This window comes from Anabrus simplex, chromosome 5 (assembly GCF_040414725.1).
Source record: "Anabrus simplex isolate iqAnaSimp1 chromosome 5, ASM4041472v1, whole genome shotgun sequence".
In the NCBI taxonomy this organism is placed as follows: Eukaryota; Metazoa; Arthropoda; class Insecta; order Orthoptera; family Tettigoniidae; genus Anabrus; species Anabrus simplex.
In genome coordinates, this window is record NC_090269.1 from 350,924,029 (window position 1) to 350,946,073 (window position 22,045).

The window sequence follows — 22,045 nt, forward strand, 5'->3', positions numbered from 1 at the left end:
TTTTATAATCCCTAGTTTCTGGCGGCTAAAACAGAATAGAAAGGGCGACTGCCCCCGCCCATTCGCTCCACCCTAATATCGTGGCTTAGAAAGGAAATAAGAAACTACTACGTCGTAGCTTCGTCGGCGGATGCAGAGTCCCCTTAGACCGTACAGCTAGCCATGCCTCTACCGTGGCCCTACAGCTCTGCGTTCGGGAGACGGAGAGGGACTGGTCCCCACTGTCAGTTGTCCTCGGAATGGTTTTGCGTGGTTTTCCATTCTCCTTCACTAAGGCGAATGGCGGGACAGTTCCTAATATAGGGCACGGTCACCAACCCCCCTCAACTTCTCCGAACATCTCCTTCACTGAATCAATCTCCCTCGCCTGAGAAACGGCGTTACCGTTTAGGATTTATGTAGTCGTGGTGGTGACTATTCTTTTAAGAGGAAGTACAACTAGGTAACCAGCCTGTATTAACACTAACCAGGGGGGAAAATGGAAGCGATCCGACACTTCGATAAATGAAAGTATCGGCCAAAGAAAGACAAGGGCCACGAAGGGCGTGAAAATGAAAGACTCCCTAGACCTCGGGAACTTAATACCGTCGGGATCGAAAAGAACAAGAGTTGACCAAGGGAGGTCGAATAGCACAGATGAAACAGAGGAGCCTGGCACCACTATGTCGAAGGAATGCCTGGACTCAGCTAAAGGCCCCGTGGTCGCCAAACCATGCTCCAAAGTTAAGAGTCCATGGGGCCCCTTCTAGTCGCCTCTTACGACAGGCAGGGGTTACCGTGGTGTTATTCTACCGCCCCCACCCGCATGGGGTTAAGACATCAGGGACGGAATGAAAACTTGTGTAGAAGTAGAAGTAGTAGTAGTAGTAGTAGTAGTAGTAGTAGTAGTAGTAGTAGTAGTAGTAGTAGTAGTAGTAGTAGTAGTAGTTTTCTATGCTGTATGATATAACTGTCAGGGATCCAGCCAATCTTCGGGATTATAGTATAACATAACCCATGCGTACATTCATCCATGGTATGAAAGTACAGTAGAGTCACGCTAATCCGAACTAACTGGGACAGGGGCCAGTTCGGATTGGCAAATTTTCGAATTAGATATCAGAATGTTCTTCCGAAATCCAGCGTTGCGCCTCAACTGTAAAGATTGGCATGTAATAAAATCAAACAGGTACTGACTTTATAAAGAGAAATAGCTGTATATATATTCAGTCGTCAGCCCTAAGGCTGGCTGGATCCTCAACAGCTCCACCATCAGCTGTCATAGATGGCCTAGGCATCACGGAAGAGGCGTACGAAAGTATTTCCTAGTGAGCCCTTGCCTCAGCAATACTACTCTTTTCCATCATATTTATATTTACATTCTCAGGTAATCTTTACATTATAGAATCTAGAATCTTTCAAACTCGTATTAATTCAGCGTTGTTATTAAAAATGGTTTCGATCCCAGTCGAGTCGGGCATTTTAATCGCATCTGATTAATTCTTCTGGCTGGGGGACAGATGTTTGTGTGTGTCCCAACACTCTCTTCTTCATATTCTGACAACCCACCACTTTACCAACCACGACAGAAACACACAACAGTGAATACATCCCTTCATAAAGGGTTGGCGTCAGGAAGAGCATCCGGTCGTAAAACAGGGCCAAAGCCTCATATGCTGTACAGTTCGCATCCACGATACCAAAGGTATGTGGAAAAAAAGCGGTAGAAGAAGAGAAGAAGATATAATGTTGAAGCTTTTATCTGAGTAAGTTATCAGACTCCATTAACTTACCTAGGAGATTTACACAAGTGTCACAACAAGCGCAAAAAGAACTGGCCTCCTTGACGTAACCATTAGGACAAGATTCAGCAGTAAGTCGTTCACATTGCACTGTATCGCAGTAATTTGATGGGCACACGATGGCTGATGACATCCCAAACATGGTCACTAAAACCACAAAGGCAGTACACCATCGAAGAGCAGCATCCATCTGTTAGGAATAATGCATTGAATTAATAAGGGCAATTAATAATAACAATATTGTTGTTAGCTATACGTACCACTAACTACTTCTACGGTTTTCGGAGACGCCAAGGTGCCGGAATTTAGTCCCACAGGAGTTATTTTACGTGTCAGTAAATCAAATGACAAAAGGCTGGCGTATTTGAACACCTTCAAATACCACCGAACTGAGCCAGGATCGAACCTCCCAATTATTAAAAACTTGACTATCTTACTTGTATAATACTTGTGTCTGCCTGTTCCCATTTATCGACTGCTGCAGCACTTCTCATCTGACTCTTCAATCAATCAATCAATCAATCAATCAATCAATCAATCAATCAATCAATCAATCAATCTATCAATCTATCAATCAATCAATCAATCAATCAATCACAACTGATCTGCATTTAAGAGAGACGCCTAGGTGGCAGATTCCCTATCTGTTGCTTTCCTAGCATTTTCTTAAATGATATCGAAGAAATTGAAAATTTATTGAACATCTCCCTTGTAAGTTATTCCAATCTCTAACTCCCCTTCCTATAAAAGAATATTTGCCCCGGTTTGGCCTCTTGAATTCCAATTTTATCTTCATATTGTGGTCTTTCTTAGTTTTAAAGACACCACTCAAACTTATTCGTCTACTAATGTCATTCCACGCGATCTCTCCACTGACCGCTCGTCGTGCAGCTCGTCTTCTTTCTCCCAACTTTTCCAGTCCAAACTATGCAACATTTTTGTAACGCTACTCTTTTGTCAGACATCACCCAGGACCAAGAACAAATCGAGCTGTTTATCATTGGATTTTTTCAAGTTCTTGAATCAAGTAATCCAGGTACACTGGAACCATACTCTATTTGGGCTCCTACCAGACAATTGTATGCCCTCTCCTTTACATCCTTACAACAACCCATGAACACCCCAATAACCTTATACAGATTTGTACCCTTTATTTACAATCCCATTTATGTGATTACCCCAATGAAGATCGTTCCTTATATTAACACCTAGGTACTTACATTGATCCTCATAAGGAACTTTCACCCCATCAATGCAGTAATTAAAACTCAGAGGCCTTTTCCTATTTGTGAAATTCACAACCTGACTATCAACCACGTGTATCATCATACCATTGTCTGCTGTCCATCTCACAACATTATTGAGGACCAAGCGAGTTGGCCGTGCAGTTAGGGGCGCGCAGCTGTGAGCTTGCATCCGGCAGATAGTGGGTTCGAATCCCACTGTCGGCAGCCCTGAAGATGGTTTTCCGTGGTTTCCCATTTTCACATCAGGCAAATGCTGGGGCTGTACATTAATTAAGGCCATGGCAGCTTCCTTCCCATTCCGAGGCCTTTCCTATTCCATCGTCGCCATAAGACCTGTCTGTGTCGTTGCGGCGTAAAGCAAACAATAAATAATAAAAATATTATCGAGGTCATTTTGCAGTTGATGACAATCTTGTAACTTATTTACAGTATAATATCATCCGCAAAAAGCCTTACTTCTCATTCCACTTACTTACTGATAGCATTTCTATATATAAGGAAACATAAAGATGCAATAATACTGGCTTAAGGATTTCCAATTTTCATTATTACACGGTCAGATAAAGCTTCGCCTACTCTATCTGAGATCTATTTTCTAGAAATATAGCCACCTATTCAGTCACTCTTTTGTCTAGTCCGATTGCACTCATTTTTATTTTTCCACTAGTCTCCCATGATCCACCTTATCAAATGCCTTATACAGGTCAATCGCGATACAGTCCATTTGACCTAATTCATCCAAGATATCTGCTATATCTCGCTGGAATCCTATAAGTTGAGCTGCAGTGGAATCACCTTTCCTAAACTCGAACTGCCCTCTATCGAACCAGTTATTAAATTCGCAAACATATCTAATATAATAAAAAAGAATGCTTCCCAAAGCTTACATGCAATCCATGACAAACTGATTGGCATGTAATTTTCAGCTTTATGTCTATCACCCTTTTCTTTATACACAGGGGTTACTACAGCAACTCTCCATTCATTTGGTTCACCTCCTTCATGCAAAAAAATTATCAAATAAGTACTTTAGATATGGTACTATATCCCAAACCATTGTCCTTAGTATACACCCAGAAATCTTATTAATATCAGCCGTTTTTTCTAGTTTTAAACTTTTGTATCATATTGTAAATGTCATTATTATCAGAAGGTACATTTTAATACAATCAATCAATCAATCAATCAATCAATCAATCAATCAATCAATCAATCAATCAATCAATCAATCAATCAATCAATCAATACTGATCTGCATTTAGGGCAGTCGCCCAGGTGGCAGATTCCCTATCTGTTGTTTTCCTAGCCTTTTCCTAAATGATTTCAAAGAAATTGGAAATTTATTAAACGTCTCCCTTGGTAAGTTATTCCAATCCCTAACTCCCCTTCCTGTAAATGAATATTTGCCCCAGTTTGTCCTCTTGAATTCCAACTTTATCTTCATATTGTGATCTTTCCTACTTTTATAAACGCCACTCAAACTTATTCGTCTACTAATGTCATTCCACGCCATCTCTCCGCTGACAGCTCGGAACATACCACTTAGTCGAGCAGCTCTTCTTCTTTCTCTCAATTCTTCCCAACCCAAACTTTGCAACATTTTTGTAACGCTACTCTTTTGTCGGAAATCGCCCAGAACAAATCGAGCTGCTTTTCTTTGGATTTTTTCCAATTCTTGAATCAGGTAATCCTGGTGAGGGTCCCATACACTGGAACCATACTCTAGTTGGGGTCTTACCGGAGATTTATATGCCCTCTCCTTTACATCCTTACTACAACCCCTAAACACCCTCATAACCATGTGCAGAGATCTGTACCCTTTATTTACAATCCCATTTATGTGATTACCCCAATGAAGGTCTTTCCTTATATTAACACCTAGATACTTACAATGATCCCCAACAGGAACTTTCACCCCCATCAACGCAGTAATTAAAACTGAGAGGACTTTTTCTATTTGTGAAACTCACAACCTGACTTTTAACCCCGTTTATCAACATACCTTTGCCTGCTGTCCATCTCAACATTATCGAGGTCACGTTGCAATTTCTCACAATCTTGTAAATTATTTATTACTCTATACAGAATAACATCATCCGCAAAAAGCCTTACCTCCGATTCCACTCCTTTACTCATATCATTTATATATATAAGAAAACATAAAGGTCCGATAATACTGCCTTGAGGAATTCCCCTCTTAATTATTACAGGGTCAGATAAAGCTTCACCTACTCTAATTCTCTGAGATCTATTTTCTAGACCTCTCAATAGCCACAAAATTAAAGCATTATAAAACAGTCATACAACCAGAAACAGCATACGCTAGTGAAACCATTTTCAAAACAACTAATACTGCAGCAATAGACAGAATACTCAAAATAGAAAGAAGAATCAGAACATGTATAAACAAAAGATACCAAGGAAATGGATATTGGAGACTAATTTCTAACGAAACAGTCTACAAAGAAATAGAACCGGTAATGAGCACTATCAGAAAAAAACGAATCTCATTCTTTGGTCACCTAGGCTAATTATAACACCCCAAAATAGAATCAGCAGGATAATAATAGAAAAAATTGTGGAACAGTAAGAGTAACATTAAGCGGATTACAGAAATCAAAGAAGATATGAAGGAACCCCAAATTACAGTAGAGGATTTAGAAAAAGACCCACAGAATCAAGGAACTCAAAAACATAGACACCAGACTATAGACCAAGATCAACAGACAAACCGTGGGAATAGTGATTTCAGACGAGGAGAGAAAATCAAAATCCGAGAGAATGAATAAGTACTGGGCTGAGAGAAAATCGAAATATCCATTGTATAATTGACTAAAGTGGTCCAATGAAGGCCATAAAATATAAAATAAATAAATAAAATTCATCTGTATCTACAAATGCATGCCCGCTTAAGGCCGTGATTAATTCACACGACTTGTACGGCACCGTTATTGAATTAAGACCCTTCAAAAAACAGGTCGCCTTGTAAAATATTTCATTTTCAGATAATAAAATATATTTATTGCCTATTTATAAAATGAAAGCTGGAAATCATGGAGGAAGTTGGATGAAAACCAGTGTGGTTGCTGCCAATTGTTCACTTGTAGGCATGACGAAATTAGACAGAAGTACATGGATATGATTAGTGAGAAGTACCGAACAATGGACAGTAAGCAGTTTCAGGATATAGAAAGTGAATGGGTGGCATACAGGTATGCTGTAGTAGAAACAGCAAGGGAATGCCTAGGAACAACTATGTGTAAAAATGGGAAAAAGCTAACACCTTGGTGGAATGATAAAATGAGAGCAGCTTGTAAACGTAAAAAGAAGGCTTATCAGAAATGGTTCAAAACAAGGGCTGAGGCAGACAGGGAAAATTTTACGTAGATGAAAGAAAACAGAGCGAAACAAATACGGTAGGTGTTGAATCCAAAACAAGTCTTAGGAAGATTTTGGAAATAACTTGGAAAGGCTAGGTCAAGTAGCAGGGAAACCTTTCTGAACAGTAATAAAGAATCTTAGGAAGGGAGGGAAAAAGGAAATCAAAAGTGCTTTGGGTCATTGAGGTGAATTCAAAGATCCCAGGGAATCACTGGACAAGTGGAGGGACTATTTTGAATATCTTCTCAAGGTAAAAGGAAATCTTTATGGTGCTGTCGCGAACAACCGACCTCACTGGGATAGGAAAATGATGTTGATGAAATTACGCTTGAGAAAGTGGAAAGGATGGTAAATAAACTCCACTGTCCTAAAGCAGCAGGAATAGATGAAATTAGAACCTCAAATGGTGAAGTATAATGAGAAGTCAGGGATGGAATACCTTCACAGAGTAGTAAGATTAGCATGAAGTGTTGGTAAGGTACCTTCAGATTGGACAAAATAGTAATTGCACCTACCTATAAGCAAGGGAACAGGTAGGATTGCAACAATTATCGAGGTATCTCATTGAGTGGTTAGTATACCAGGCAAAGTATTCACTGGCATCTTGGAAAGGAGGGTGCGATCAGTGGTTGAGAGGAAGTTGGATGAAAACCAGTGTGGTTTCAGACCACAGCGGTGCTGTCAGGATCAGATTTTGAGTATGCGCCAGGTAACTGAAGAATGCTACCAGAGGAATAGACAGTTGTGTTTCGCAGATCTAGAGAAAGCATATGACAGGTTACCGAGGGAAAAGATATTCACCATACTGGGGGACTATGGGATTAAGTGTAGAATATTTAAATCAATCAAAGTCATTTATGTTGACAGTTGGGCTGCAGTGATAATTGATGGTAGAATGAGTTTTTGGTTCAGGGTATTTACAGGGGTTAGAGAAGGCTGTAATCTTTCACCTTTATTGTTCGTAGTTTACATGGATCATCTGCTGAAGGTTATAAAGTGGCAGGGAGGGATTCATTTACTTGGAAATGTAGTAAGCAGTCTGGCCTATGCTGACGACTTGGTATTAATGGCAGATTGTGCCGAAAGCCTGCAGTCTAATATCTTGGAACTTTAAAATAGGTGAAATGAGTATGGTATGAAAATTAGACTTCCGAAGGCTAAATTGATGTCAGTAGGTAAGAAATTCAACAGAAATGAATGTCAGATTGGTGATACAAAGCAGGAACAGGTAGATAATTTCATGTACTTAGGGTATGTGTTCTCTCGGGATGGTAATATAGTAAGTGAGATTGAATCAAGGCGTAGTAAAGCTAATGCAGTGAGCTCGCAGTTGCAATCAACAGTATTCTGTAAGAAGGAAGTCAGCTCCCGGACGAAACTATCTTTACATTGATCTGTTTTCAGACCAAGTTTGCTTCACGGAAGTGAAAGTTGGGTGGACTCAGGATATCGTATTCATAAGTTGGAAGTAACAGACACGAGAGTAACAAGAATGATCGTTGGTACACACAGGTGGAAACAATGGCAGGAGGGTACTCGGAATGAGGATATAAAGGCCAAGTTAGGAATGAACTCGATGGATGAAGCTGTACGCATTAACCGGCTTTGGTGGTGGGGTCATGTGAGACGAATGGAGGAGGACAGGTTACCTAGGAGAATAATGGAATCTGTTTGACAGGGTAAGAGAAGTAGAGGGTGACCAAGACGACGATCGTTAGACTCAGTTTCTAACGATTTAAAGATAAGAGGTATAGAACTAAATGAAATTACAGCACTAGTTGCAAATAGAGGATTGTAGCGACGTTTAGTAAATTCACAGAGGCTTGCAGACTGAATGCCGAAAGGCAGAACGGTGTTTAATGCTGCATGTATGTAGGTGCCGGTGCCAGTACCAATATATTATTTACACAATGTTTTATTGATGTATGCCATATTGCAAAAAGCCAGAGCGGGAAAAGTAAAGGCATTTCGTTTTACGAATTGACATGTGATGCAGACGTAAGGCAGAAATGGCTGAAAAACGTATCATGGTACAATTTTGTTCCAAATTTTTAATCTAGAACATCGCTTGTTTGTAGTCTGCATTTTGTTGAAGCAGATTTCCGTCCAGGACTAAAAGTAAAGGAACTGAAGGATATATTGTTCGTTATGTAGTTAAAGTCCCCCATAAGTCCAACCCCTCGTCCACGTCGTGGGGGACGGGCAACGGTACTAAGTAGGGGATAGCCTGTAAGGGTGAGGTACAGCGGGGACCTTGTGTGTCCCAGGACCGCTACGGTAGCTGTGAAGGCCTTACAGGAACCCTGAAAAGTAACGGCTAACGGGGCTCTGGTGAAGTCCTTTACGGCAACTGAGGCGGAGAAGGAAACCTTTGGTACGGCAAAGTTGGCGGAGGAGGCAAGCCTTCCTCTTGGGGTAAAATAAAGAGGAAAACCACTGCCTTGTGGTGAAGACGGATCTTCAAAGGCTAAGGGAGACTACCCCAACAGAAAACAGCAGGCTTGGAGGCGTAGGTGTCAGCCCCACCACCAAGCTCGGGTGCTGTGGGCCAATAACTCGCACACCCTTAAATTACCTTATTACAGAAACATCAACAATGAGAAACCGGACTGATCCAAATATGACGACATTTGGCTTGAAAAGGCTAACGAAAATTGGGCTATGGAATGTGAGGACTCTGCGGGAAAGTGGAAGGCTACGACAGGCAGTGGCATGTATGAGGAGTTATGGCCTGAACATCCTAGGTTTGAGTGAGGTAAGATGGAGTGAGTTTGGGGAATTGGCAACCCATGATGGAGCTACATTTGTATACTCTGGAAGACCCGAGGGCGACGGAGCGAGTTATGGAGGTGTGGGTATATTAATGGATAAGAAGGCCAAGAGGAGCCTTCTCGAGTGGTACCCAGTGACGGAAAGGATAATAGTGGCACGTTTGAAGACCAATATTAGAAACATTGTGTTGACAGTATGCTATGCACCTACGGAGTCGGCGGAGGAGGAAGACAAACGGGCGTTCTATGGACATCTTAATACAACGGTTAATAAACAGAAAAGGAAGGATATCATCCTAGTTGGAGGAGATTTGAATGCAAAAGTGGGACTGGACAACGAAGGACTTGAACATATTATGGGAAGGCGTGGTTTAGGGGAACGAAATGAGAATGGACAGCTGTTTGTGGACTTCTGTGCGAGCCACAATTTGGTTATTGGTGGTACTATATTTCCACATAAAGACTGATTTAAGGTACATGGGTATCACCAGATCATAGGATAGAAAACCAGATAGATCATGTGGCTATTGGACGAAGGTGGAGGAGTTCATTGTTGGATGTGAGGAACAAGAGAGGTGCAGACATTGGTATGATCACCATCTTGTTGTGGCTACCTTTAGAATGAAGATCCAGGCACAAAAGAGAAGGATAGAGCAGATAAGGAAGCGATATGATGTTGGAAAGCTAAGGGATGACAGAAATGTGAAAGAAGCCTTCAGGATAGAACTAAAGAATCGATTCCAAGCACTCACTGAGGTGGAGGATGAAACTATTGAGGAAAAATGGGCGAAGACTAGATCTGTATTTACTGAAGTAAGTGAAAATATCCTGGGTTTTAAGGACAGGAGGAAAAAGGACTGGATGACTGACCAGACATGGGAAATTATCAGACAAAGGAAAGAGATAAAGGAAATAATGAATGCATGTAAGACACGAGCAAGGAAGGCAGAATTGCAATCCAAATATGCTGCGAAGGATAAGGAAGTAAAGAGAAGTGTGAGGAGAGATCAAAGGAAATGGATAGATGACCTATCTCAACAAGCAGAGGAAGCAGCCAGAAAGGGAAATCTTAGAGAACTCTATACCATCACCAGAGTTCTGGCAAGGAAGCAGATGCAGAAAAACCGTCCAGTCAGAAACAAAGATGGTGTCCTCCTAACAAACTCCGAGGATCAACTGAAGCGATGGCAGGAACATTTCTCTGCGGTGTTAAACCACTCCTTGGAGGAGCAAGTAGATGCAGAAGAAGGCGAAGAAGAAGAAGAAGAAGAAGAAGAGGAGGAAGAAACCCAGCCTGACCCAAGGATTAAAGTCTGCATTCCAACAGTGGAGGAAATCAAGCGGGCATTGAGAGAGTTGCATATTGGTAAGGCAGCAGGTGTTGACAATATTCCAGCAGAAGTCATGAAGGTTGATATGGATACCACTGCCAATATGTTGCAGCCGCTATTTGAGAAGATATGGGTTAATGGAGAAATGCCGACAGATTGGAAATGTGGGTTGCTGGTGAAGTTGCCAAAGAAGGGCGATACGTCAAACTGTAACAACTGGAGGGGCATTACGCTTCTTTCAATCCCTAGCAAAGTTTTCACCAGGGTTCTGTTGAACAGAATTAATGCGTATATCAACTTGAGGCTCCGACGGGAACAGGCAGGTTTTCGATCGAATCGCTCGTGTGTAGACCAAATAAATACCTTGAGGATAATTCTGTAGCAGTGTGTTGAGTGGTCATCTCGCCTCCATGCAGTGTTCATCGATTTTGAAAAAGCTTTTGATTCGATCAACAGAGAAGCTATGTGGAAGGAAGTGAAGCGGTATGGAGTGCCATCACAAATTACCAACCTCATTCAGGAAACATACCGTGATTATACATGCAGAGTCATACATGAGGGCCGTGTATCTGACCCTATATCTGTACGTTCAGGAGTACGTGGTTGTTTCCTCTCGCCAACCATGTTCCTGGTGGTGATTGATGCAGTAATGCGGAATGTAACGCGAAATGTAAAACCTGGTATCCAGTGGGGATTGGCTAATAGGTTAGAAGACCTAGATTTCGCTGATGATGTGTATCTCCTGTCTGAGGCACATGGTGAAATGCAATCAAAGATTGAAGACTTGGTAAAAGAAGGAAAAAAAGTGGGACTAACGATCAATTCAAAGAAGACCTAAGGATGAACACCAACAGACTAGACCCATTTGTCTTCAGTGATGAACCTATAGAGGATCTGGATAGTTTCACCTACTTGGGCAGTGTAGTTACCAAAGATGGAGGAGCAGTACAGGATGTTTCTCCACGTATAGAAAAAGCAAATGGTGCCTTTGTTCGGCTCTATCCGGTATAGAAGAATAACAAAATATCTACCAGGACCAAACTTCGCATTTTCCAAGTAATGTCAAGGCTGTTCTACTATGTGGGTCCGAGACCTGGAAAGTGACAAAAGTGATTACCTCCAAGTTGCAGACCTTTGCCAACCGCTGTTTAAGGAAGATCCTAAACATCTACTGGCCGGAAGTAATCCCCATTTATGAACTATGGGGAAGGACGGGTGAAACCGAGATGGCCATACAGATAAAGCGGCGGAAATGGAAATGGATAGGGCATACGTTGAGGAAAGAGAATGAAGCCATTGAGAGAGAGGCACTGGATTAAAACCCGCAGGGTAGAAGGAGGAGAAGAAGGCCCAAACAAACGTGGCGAAGATCTGTACACATGGAGGCAATGGAAGAAGGCAAGACCTGGAGAGAGGTGAAGAGGTTGGCTGGCAACAGGATCAGATGAAGATGCTTTGTTGATGCCCTATGTTCCACAAGGAACAACAGGAATTAAGTCAAGTAAGTCAAGTACGTAGTTAAAGGTTATAAACGCGAGTATAAACGCGGGTGTGGAAATCTTGACAGCCGGGCTAAAGTATTCATGAATTTCGAATCAGCTGTTTACGTTAAAAATGCGTAAATCAGTCAGCTGACAGATAGTGGCAATAAGTCTATTGGAGTAAAAACAACCAATAAGTGTTTTAAAGCCGATAAAGAGTGTTTTCTCACATTCACTCGTTTCTGTATCACTTTGTATTACATATCCGAGCCTACTTACGAAGAAATCTGAAAGAGTACACTGTTTTTTTACTCGCATCAGTCAATTCCTGCTGCTTGTTTCGTTTCATTTTACCAATTTTCGCAAGTATAGCACAGAAATGTAAAACACGTAATAGACTACAATAAACAACCAGTGTTAAATGGCTTCCGAGTTCGCGGGGTTCCATGTCTGATGCAACGTTGCCAATTTTCCATAACCGCACGAAAATGAAAACAACCGTACTTCTAAAGTGCTAACCGTTCAATACCAAGATGCTGTAATTAAATTAAAAGTATAAATAATGTTCAATGAATATACAAGAATTGATAAACGCGTCATTCCGTACGTTTTAAATGCGAAGAATGAATTCCACGGGAATTTATCAGCACTACTTTGGTGACAATAGTTTGGGAACAGCTAGTCACGGGAAGGAAGGTGGTAATGTAGTGTTTGTGGAATTATTCAATGTAGTAGTTCTCTGCATTTCTCCACAACTCTGCTCTGATCCTTGTACTCGGCTACCGATAACTGATCATCTGTAATGGAACTCGATTTGTTACGATATGTCCGCATGAACGGTTAATTGTTTGACGATGTCTCTCATGACCGCTAGGCAGCTCTCGCGCAGAACTGAAACGTCAGGTTCCAAGGTACAAAGAGCCAATTACAGAATTCAAGACTCTGCCAAAAGCAGTGAAAATATTTATTGCTCATATTAGAATATGAGCTACAGAAAACACGCAAAACACCATATGACTTGTTACTTTATAACATGATGGGAACGTACATGTAAGGGAACTCCGGATTTCGTAAAATAAATTTTCAAAATCGAATTTGAAAATTCAGGCGCCAGGTAAAATTGTTCAGGCGCCATGGTGACTGGGCGCCCGGTATTTTTCGACCCCTGGTTGGTATAATACGTATATATTGAGCGGATGAGAAGGCTTCTTTCCTTGGTTTTAATATTTTAGCGTCGGAGCAATTAGACCCCACCCCCTGTGCTAACCGTCGGTCCAGTTCGACCCCACTAATTGGTTAATCTCCAAATTCCTATAACCATCGAACCAATTCGACAACACCCGGTGTTAATGATTATTCTTTTAAGAGGAAGTACAACTAGACAACCGTCCTCAACTGGATTAAATTTCAAACTACAGCAATCCGTCACCCTGTCGGTCAGAAAACTGCGTAAAACAGTGCGTTATCTGGCAATTTACTTCTCCGAAGGGTTACACTTTCACACGAAATCAATTATTCAAGTTGCCTTTTAGAAGTGACAGATCTCATCAAAGAAAGACTCATCGTAGAAGTTGAAAGAACTGGTAGAGGTTCGGCCCCCGGACTCCAAGATGGCGGGTTCAAACCCGGCAAACGAAGGAGATGCCCGTGCGTTTAGGGTCGCGCAGCTGTGAGCTTGCATTAGGGAGATGGTGAGTTCGAATACCACCGTTGGCAGCCCTGAAGATGGTTTTCCGTGGTTTCCCATTTTCACACCAGGCAAATGATGTCCCCTACTTCCGTCACCGAAAACCTTCGATGTGTTGGTGAGGCGAAGGCCCCAGGGGCTCTGAACTTTGGAGCATGAGTTGGCGACCACGAGACCCTGAGCTGAGTCGACATACTTGTGACAGGCTCCTCACTTTCACATATCATATCCGACCTCCCTGGCCAACTTTTGCTCTTTTCGGACCTCGACGGTATTAGAGCATTCTAGGTTTAGGGAGTATTTCATTTTCACGCCCTTCGTGGCGCTTGTCTTTCTTTGGCCGATATCTTCATTTTTCGAAGTGTCTCATCCCTTCGATTTTTTCTCTTTGATTAATGTTATATAGAGGATGGTTTCCTATTTGTACTTCCTCTTAAAACAATGATCACCACCACCATTAAACCAGTAGCAAAAATCAAAACCCGGCAGAAGTAGTCGGATTTTTGAAGGACGGAAAATAGTCCATTCGACACGCTATATCATACGGTGTGTGCCTGTAAAATGTCTCTGGTGACAGATTTGGTGTTTACCCTACAAAATTAATTAAAAACTCAGCCAAAGACGCCCAAGAGAAATTCGGTTTACTCTGCCATCTAGTAGCCCTAGAGCAAAACGGAACGTCGAAATTGACGAGCAAGCAGCCAGATGGCGTCCAGTTAAAATGCATACACACGGTAGGTAAATAAAAATAATAATCGTATGGCCTCAGCTACCGTGTGCAGACATTTTAATTTGACGCCATCTGGCTGTCTGCTCGTCAATTTCGACGTTCCGCTTTACTCTAGGTGCACTAGATGGCAGACAGTCAACCGAAACTCTCTTGGGCGTCTATGGCTGAGATTTAATGAATTTTGTCGGGTAAACACCAAATGTGTGACCAGAGATCTTTTACATGCCGACATCGTACGACATGGAGTGTCGAATAGACTTTTTTCCGCCCTTCAAAAATCCGACTACCTCTGCCGGGTTTGAACCCGCTATCTTGGGATCCGGAGGCCGACACTCTACCACTGATCCACAGAGGAAGCTACACGGTAGTTGATGCTATATTATTATTATTATTATTATTATTATTATTATTATTATTATTATTATTATTATTATTATTATTATTATTATTATTATTATTGTTGTTGTTGTTGTTGATAAAATAGCAATAAAACAGCAATTGTTATATGACAAGATGTTTTACACATATTTTTGATTATGAGGATACATTAGCACATGTCGAGTCTAGTCGAAATGTAAACAGTTCTGGCAGTACGTCCATTTCAACAGAGAGCAGTGGAAATGGGCCAGCTTTTGCCAATAGTTTATTATGCCTTCTTATAAGCGGCACTTCAACCTCGTACAAACTTCGTTCGTTCATTTACCGTCCAGGGTTGGTTGTTCCCTCGAACCAACACCACCTAGATATATCTAGGTGGTGTTGCTCGAACTCAGCGAGGGATCCCACCTCTACCGCCTCAAGGGCAGTGTCCTGGAGAGTGAGACATTAGGTCGGGGGTATACAACTGGGGAGAAAGACCTGTACCTCGCCCAGGCGGCCTCGCCTGCTATGCTGAACGGGGGCCATGTGGAGGAATGGGAAGACTGAAAGACAAGGAAGAAGAAAGGGAGCGGCCGTGGCCTTAAGTTAGGAGAAATAGGAAACCACGGAAAACCACTTTAAGGGTGGCTGTGGTGAGAATCGAACCCACTCCTACTCAGTTGACCTCCCGAGGCTGAGTGGACCCCGTTCCAGCCCTCGAACCACTTTTCAAATTTCGTGGCCTCCGGGGGTGGCAGCTAATCACACTAACCACTACACCACAGAGGCGGACACAAATTTCATATTGCCTTTTTCTTCTTGAAGGGGCTGTCCGGTATTGAACTGTACAATCTGACAATGTCAATCATCAAACATATTGAAATTATTCGTTCCGTAATTTTAAGACTGATTACAGATAAGCACAAGGCAATGAAATGAAAATGAAATCGCGTATGGCTTTTAGTGCCGGTAGTGTCCGAGGATACGTTCGGCTCGCCTGCGCGTCGTGATGGGGATGAACCCAGCCCCCGTGCCAGGGAAATTAACCAATGTTGGTTAAAATTCCCGACCATGCAGGGAATCGAACCCGAAACCCCTGTGACCAAAGGCCAGCACGCTAACCATTTAACCATGGACAGGACGCCACAAGTCAAATGTGAATACGATGAGGTGAGGTGAGATAGGAAAAATGAAAGTGAGGAGCCTGGCACAAGGAAGTGGAAGCAATGCGAGACTCGGCTAGGGGAACAGTGGTCGCCAACACACGCTCCAACGTTCAGACCTCATGGTCCCCCACCCCTATAGGCACCTTTTACGACAGGCAAGTAATACCGTGGATGTATTCTACTGCCCCCACTGACAGGGGGAAGTGAATGAAGGAGTGAATGGTATTTTGCATTTATCAGAGATTGTTACGATATTTGATTTTTACATTTTCCTCAAGTACGTCGTGTTTTATGATTTTTGACTGTAAGTGCGAGCTGTATTCAGATCTCTAGCATGTAAACACAATTTTAATCTCTTCAGGCTCAGTATACTTTATTACTTACACATATATTTGTAGTTATTTTTGAATGGTAATCTCAGTTATGAAGTGGCTTGTGCGTGTACATTGCCTTATTGAGGTGATGGTGGTGATTACTGTTTTAAGAGAAAATACAGTTAGCAGCCATCCTCTATAAACATTGATCAGAGAGAAAGAAAAGGAAGAGGTCCGAAAATTCGAAAATTGAAGGTATCGGTAAAAGAAAGGGAAGGGCCACGAAGGGCAGAAAATGATGAATCCGCAAACCTAATACCGTCGGAGTAGGAAGAGAACAAGACTTGCAACGAGGGAGGCTAGATGAAATTGGGAACCCTGACACAAGAAAGTGGAAGTAATGCCAGGCTCAGCTAGGGTCCTCATGGTCGCTAGCATACACTCTCAAGTTGAAATTCCCTGGGGTTCCCTTTCAGTCGTCTCTTACAAACCAACAGGGCATACCGTGGATGTATACTACCGCCCCATCCCCATGAGGAAGACTCAGCTAGAGGCCTCGTAATCACCACCCCAAAACCCCAAGTAGAAGGCTCTGGGGCCCCCTCTCGGTCACCTCTTACGACAAGCAGGGGATACCGTGGATGTATTCTAAACTCCCCATCTTTATAGGGAAGACTCGGCTAGAGGTCACCAACCCACACACACTATTTGACAGCTCCTTGGAATCCCCCTTTAAGTCTCCTTTCACGACAGGCAGGGTTATACTCTTTTGTCCTCACCCACAGGGAAGAACCACCCAGTTTCAATTAATAATAATAATAATAATAATAATAATAATAATAATAATAATAATAATAATCATCATCATCATCATCATCATCTGTTTACCCTCCAGGTTCGGTTTTTACCTCGGACTTAGCGAGGGATCCCACCTCTACCGCCTCAAGGGCAGTGTCCTGGAGCTTCAGGCTCTTGGTCGGGGGATACAACTGGGGAGTATGACCAGTACCTCGCCCAGGTGGCCTCACCTGCTATGCTGAACAGGGGCCTTGTGGAGGGATGGGAAGATTGGAAGGGATAGGCAAGGAAGGGGGAAGGAAGCGGCCTTGGCCTTAAGTTAGGTACCATCCCGGCATTCGCCTGGAGGAGAAGTGGGAAAACACGGAAAACCACTTCCAGGATGGCTGAGGTGGGAATCGAACCCACCTCTACTCAGTTGACCTCCCGAGGCTGAGTGGACCCCGTTAATAATAATAGTAATAATAATAATAATAATAATAATAATAATAATCCTTAATCTGCTTACCCTCCAGGATTGGTTTTTTCCCTCGGACTCAGCGAGGGATCCCATCTCTACCGCCTCAACGGCAGTGTCCTGGAGCGCGAGACATTGGACCGGGGATACAACTGGAGAGAATGACCGGTACCTCGCCCAGGCGGCCTCACCTGCTATGCTGAACAGGGGCCTTGGTGGGGGATGAGAAGATTGGAAGGGATAGACAAGGAAGACGGAAGGAAGCGGCCGTGGTCTTAAGCTAGGTACCATCCCGGCATTTGCCTGGAGGAGAAGTGGGAAACCACGGAATACCACTTCGAAGATGGCTGAGGTGGGAATCAAAACCCCTCTAATCAGTTAACCTCCCGAGGCTGAGTGGACCCCGTTCCTGCCCTCGTACCACTTATCAAATTTCGTGGCAGAGCCGGGAATCGAACCCGGGCCTCCGGGGGTGGCAGCTAATCACACTAATCCCTACACCACAGAGGCGGACCATAATAATAATTAATAATTAATATTAGTGTGATTAGCTGTCACCCTAAAGGCCCGGGTTCGATTCGCGGCTCTGCCACGAAATTTGAAAAGTGGTACGAGGGCTGGAACGGGTCCACTCAGCTTCGGGAGGTCAACTGAGTAGAGGGGGTTTCGATTCCGCCCTCAGTCATCCTTGAAGTGGTTTTCCGTGGTTTCCCACTTCTCCTCCAGGCAAATGCCGGGATGGTACCTAACTTAAGGCCACGGCCGCTTCTTTCCCTCTTCCTTGTCTATCCCTTCCAATATTCCCATCCCCAATCAAGGCCCCTGTTCAGCATAGCAGGTGAGGCCGCCTAGGTGAGGTATTGGTCCACCTTCCCAGTTTCATCCCCCGACCCAAAATCTCACGCTCCAGGACACTGCCATTGAGGCGGTAGAGGTGGGATCCCTCGCTGAGTCCAAGGAAAAACCAACCCTGGAGGGTCGACGGATTAAGAAAGAAATAATAATAAGAAGAAGAATATAACCTAGGTTGCCTGCATGGCAATTTCGAATGTTACTCACCCAGATGGCAGAGAAACAGATCTTTGTTGGGTAATATATATTTTTGTCTGGCTATTTCTAGCCGGGTGCAGCCCTTGTAAGGCAGACCCTCCGATGAGTGTGGGCGGCATCTGCCATGTGTAGGTAACTGCGTGTTATTGTGGTGGAGGGTAGTGTTATGTGTGGTGTGTGAGTTACAGGGATGTCGGAGACAGCACAAACATCCAGCCCCCGATTCATTAAAATTAACCAATGAAGGTATGCGATAGTGAATATTATTTTAACAAAAATATCAACACTGGTTAGTTTAACATTAATCAGTTGAAGAAAATAGAGGAGACCTGACACAACGAGGATTATTTATTTTTTATTTTTTTACTAGTTGCTTTACGTCGCACAGACACAGATAGGTCTTATGGCGACGATGTGATAGGAAAGGGCTAGGAGTCAGAAGGAAGCGGCCGTGGCCTTGATTAAGGTGCAGCCCCAGCATTTGCCTGGCGTCAAAATGGGAAACCATGGAAAACCGTCTTCAGGACTTCTGACAGTGGGGTTCGAACCCACTATCTTCCGAATACTGGATTCTGCCCGCACTTACGTGACTGCAGCTGTCGAGCTCGGTATTGAAGAATGAAGGTAGCAGCAAAAGAACGAGGAGGATCACGTGCGCTGTAAGAAGACCTCGACAATGTTGTGAGAAGGTCAGCAGATAATGGCATGGTGGTAAACGGGTTAAAAAGTCAGATTGTAAGTTTCACCAAGAGGAAATGCCCTGCCAGTTTTAATTACTGTGTTGATAGGGTGAAAATGGGGATCACAGTTACTTAGGTGCTGACATTTGGAAAATAATAATAATCACGTCCCGCGAACTACTTTCACGGTTTTCGGAGACGCCATTATAAAAAATGTTCATTGGGGTAATCACATCAGCGAGGTTGCATATAAAGGTTACAGATATCTTTGTATGGTTATGTGGGTATTTAGGGTTTGTAGTAAAGATGTAGTCCGCCTCTGTGGTGTAGTGGTTAGCGTGATTAGCTGCCACCTCCGGAGGTCCGGGTTCGATTCCCGGCTCTGCCACGAAATTAGAAAAGTGGCACGAGGGATGGAACGGGGTCCACTCAGCCTCGGGAGGTCAACTGAGAAGAGGTGGGTTCGATTCCCACCTCAGCCATCCTCGAAGTGGTTTTCCATGGTTTCCCACTTCTCCTCCAGGCACATGCCGGGATGGTACCTAACTTAAGGCCACGGCCGCTTCCTTCCCTCTTCCTTGCCTGTCCCATCCAATCTTCCCATCCCTCCACAAGACCCCTGTTCAGCATAGCAGATGAGGCCGCCTGGGCGAGGTACTGGTCATTCTCTCCAGTTGTATCCCCGACCCTAATTCTGAAGCTCCAGGACACTGTCCTTGAGGCGGTAGAGGTTGTATCCCTAGCTGAGTCCGAGGGAAAAACCTACCCTGGAGGGTAAACAGATTAAGAAGAAGAAGAAGAAGAAGATGTAAATGAGAGGGCGTGTATGTCTCCGATAAGGCCCCAATTAATGCAGGACATGTGTGGTTCCTGTGTATGGGACGCCCTCCAGTAATCCAGGATTACTTGATACGAGAACTGGGAAAGTTCCAAAGGAAAGCAGCACTATTTGTTCTGGGTGATTTCCGAGAAAAGAGTGGTTTTACGGAAAGGTTACAAACATTGAGCTGAGAAGGAAGTAAAAATAAGAGTTGTTGGACTAAGGGGTATGTTCCTACCTATCAGTGGAGAGATAATATGGAATGACATCAGTAGATGAATAAGCTCGACTGTGACTTTAAAGGTAGGAAGGGTCATAATATGAAAGTAAAGTTGGAATTCAAGATGACAAATCGGGGCAAATATTCTATCGTAGGAAGAAATGGGGACTGGAAAAATTTATCAAGGAAAATATTCGATAAATGTGTAGGTCTTTTGAAATCATTTAAGAAAAGACTAGGTAAACAATTAATGTCCGCCTCTGTAGTGTAGTGGTTAGTGTGATTAGCTGCCACCCCCGGAGGGCCGGGTTCGAAGAAGAAGAAGAAGAAGAAGACACAATTAATAGGGAATCTACCACCTGAGCAACGGCCCTAAATTCAGATCAATGATGACTGATTGAAAATCGACAGCTCCTTTAGCCTTGCAAATCTAATACCATCGGGGTCCGAAGAGAGCAAGGGTTGACAAAGGGAGACCAGATAGAAAAGATGAAAGCAAGGAGGACGATCTTTGACCGAGTTACGTAGTAGTTTTGTAAGGTAAACACCAAGTATCTTTCTTAATCTGCTAACCCCCCCCCCGGGTTGGTTGTTCTCTCGGACTCAGCGAGGAATCCCACCCCTATCGCCTCAACGGCAGTGTCCTGGAGCGTAAGACATTAGGTCGGAGGATACAACTGTGGAGAATGACCAATACCTCGCCCAGGCGGCCTCACCTGCTATGCTGAACAGGAGCCTTGGAGGGGGATGGGAAAATTGGAAGGTACAGACAAGGAAGAGGGAAGGAAGCGGCCGTGGCCTTAAGTTAGGGACCACCCCGGCAACCATCCTGGAATTTGCCTGGAGGGGAAGTGGGAAACCACGGAAAACCACTTCGAGGATGGCTGAGGTGGGAATCGAACCCACCTCTACTCAGTTGATCTCCCGAGGCTGAGTGGACCCCTTTCCAGCCTTCGTACCACTTTTCAAATTTCGTGACAGAGCCGGGACTCAAACCCGGGCCTCCGGGGGTGGCAGGTAATCACACTAACCCCTACACCACAGAGGTGACAACACCAAATGTCACCAGAGATATTTCACATGCCGAAATCGTGCTACATAGAGTGTCAAACGGACTTTCATTCCTCCCTTCAAAAAACCTGACTACCTATCTACCCACAGTCTTGGGATCCGGAGACCAGTCCTGGAGACCAGTCCACGACCACTAATCAAGAAAACTAGCTAGTGAGAATGACACAATGCTGGGGCTGATAATATTCAAAGTAAAAATGTTCTTTTCCTTCAAAGCCCCTTAAAGAACCACAAACAATTCTGTTTTTATATAGTTTGCTTTACGTCACACCGACACAGATATGTCTTATGGCGACAATGGGATAGGAAAGGGCTAGGAGTGGGAAGGAAGCGGCCGTGGCCTTAATTAAGGTTTATTCTCAGAACTTGCCTAGTGTGAAAATGGGAAACTACGGAAGACCATCTTCAAGGCGGCCGACAGTGGAATTCGAACCCACTATCTCCCGAATGCAAGCTGACAGCTACGTGCCCCAAAACACGCGGCCACTCGCTCGGTACAAACAAGTCGTTAAAGATACTCATCTAATTTCTCTTTATAATGGAACCTAACTCAAGGCCGTTAATACCACGACAATGCGAAACAGAATGTAAACTCTGCCTGCTTTGAATGCGGTTGAGTTTGACCATTCAGTAAAAGTAGGCAGTGAACATCTGTTAATATCCAAGTAGAAGTTGAAAGATCTATAGGACATGAAGAATT

At 43.5% G+C, this 22,045-nt stretch overlaps 1 long non-coding RNA gene across 2 annotated transcripts in view; it reads right to left on the reverse strand.

Annotated features, from left to right (window-relative positions):
- Positions 1–22,045, reverse strand: part of LOC136874105 (uncharacterized) — a 44,749-nt gene that overhangs the window by 18,217 nt on the left and 4,487 nt on the right. For both annotated transcript variants that reach the window (XR_010860234.2, XR_010860235.2), the window contains exon 2: positions 1,773–1,971. This is a non-coding gene — a long non-coding RNA (uncharacterized lncRNA). The remainder of the gene's footprint in view (positions 1–1,772; positions 1,972–22,045) is intronic.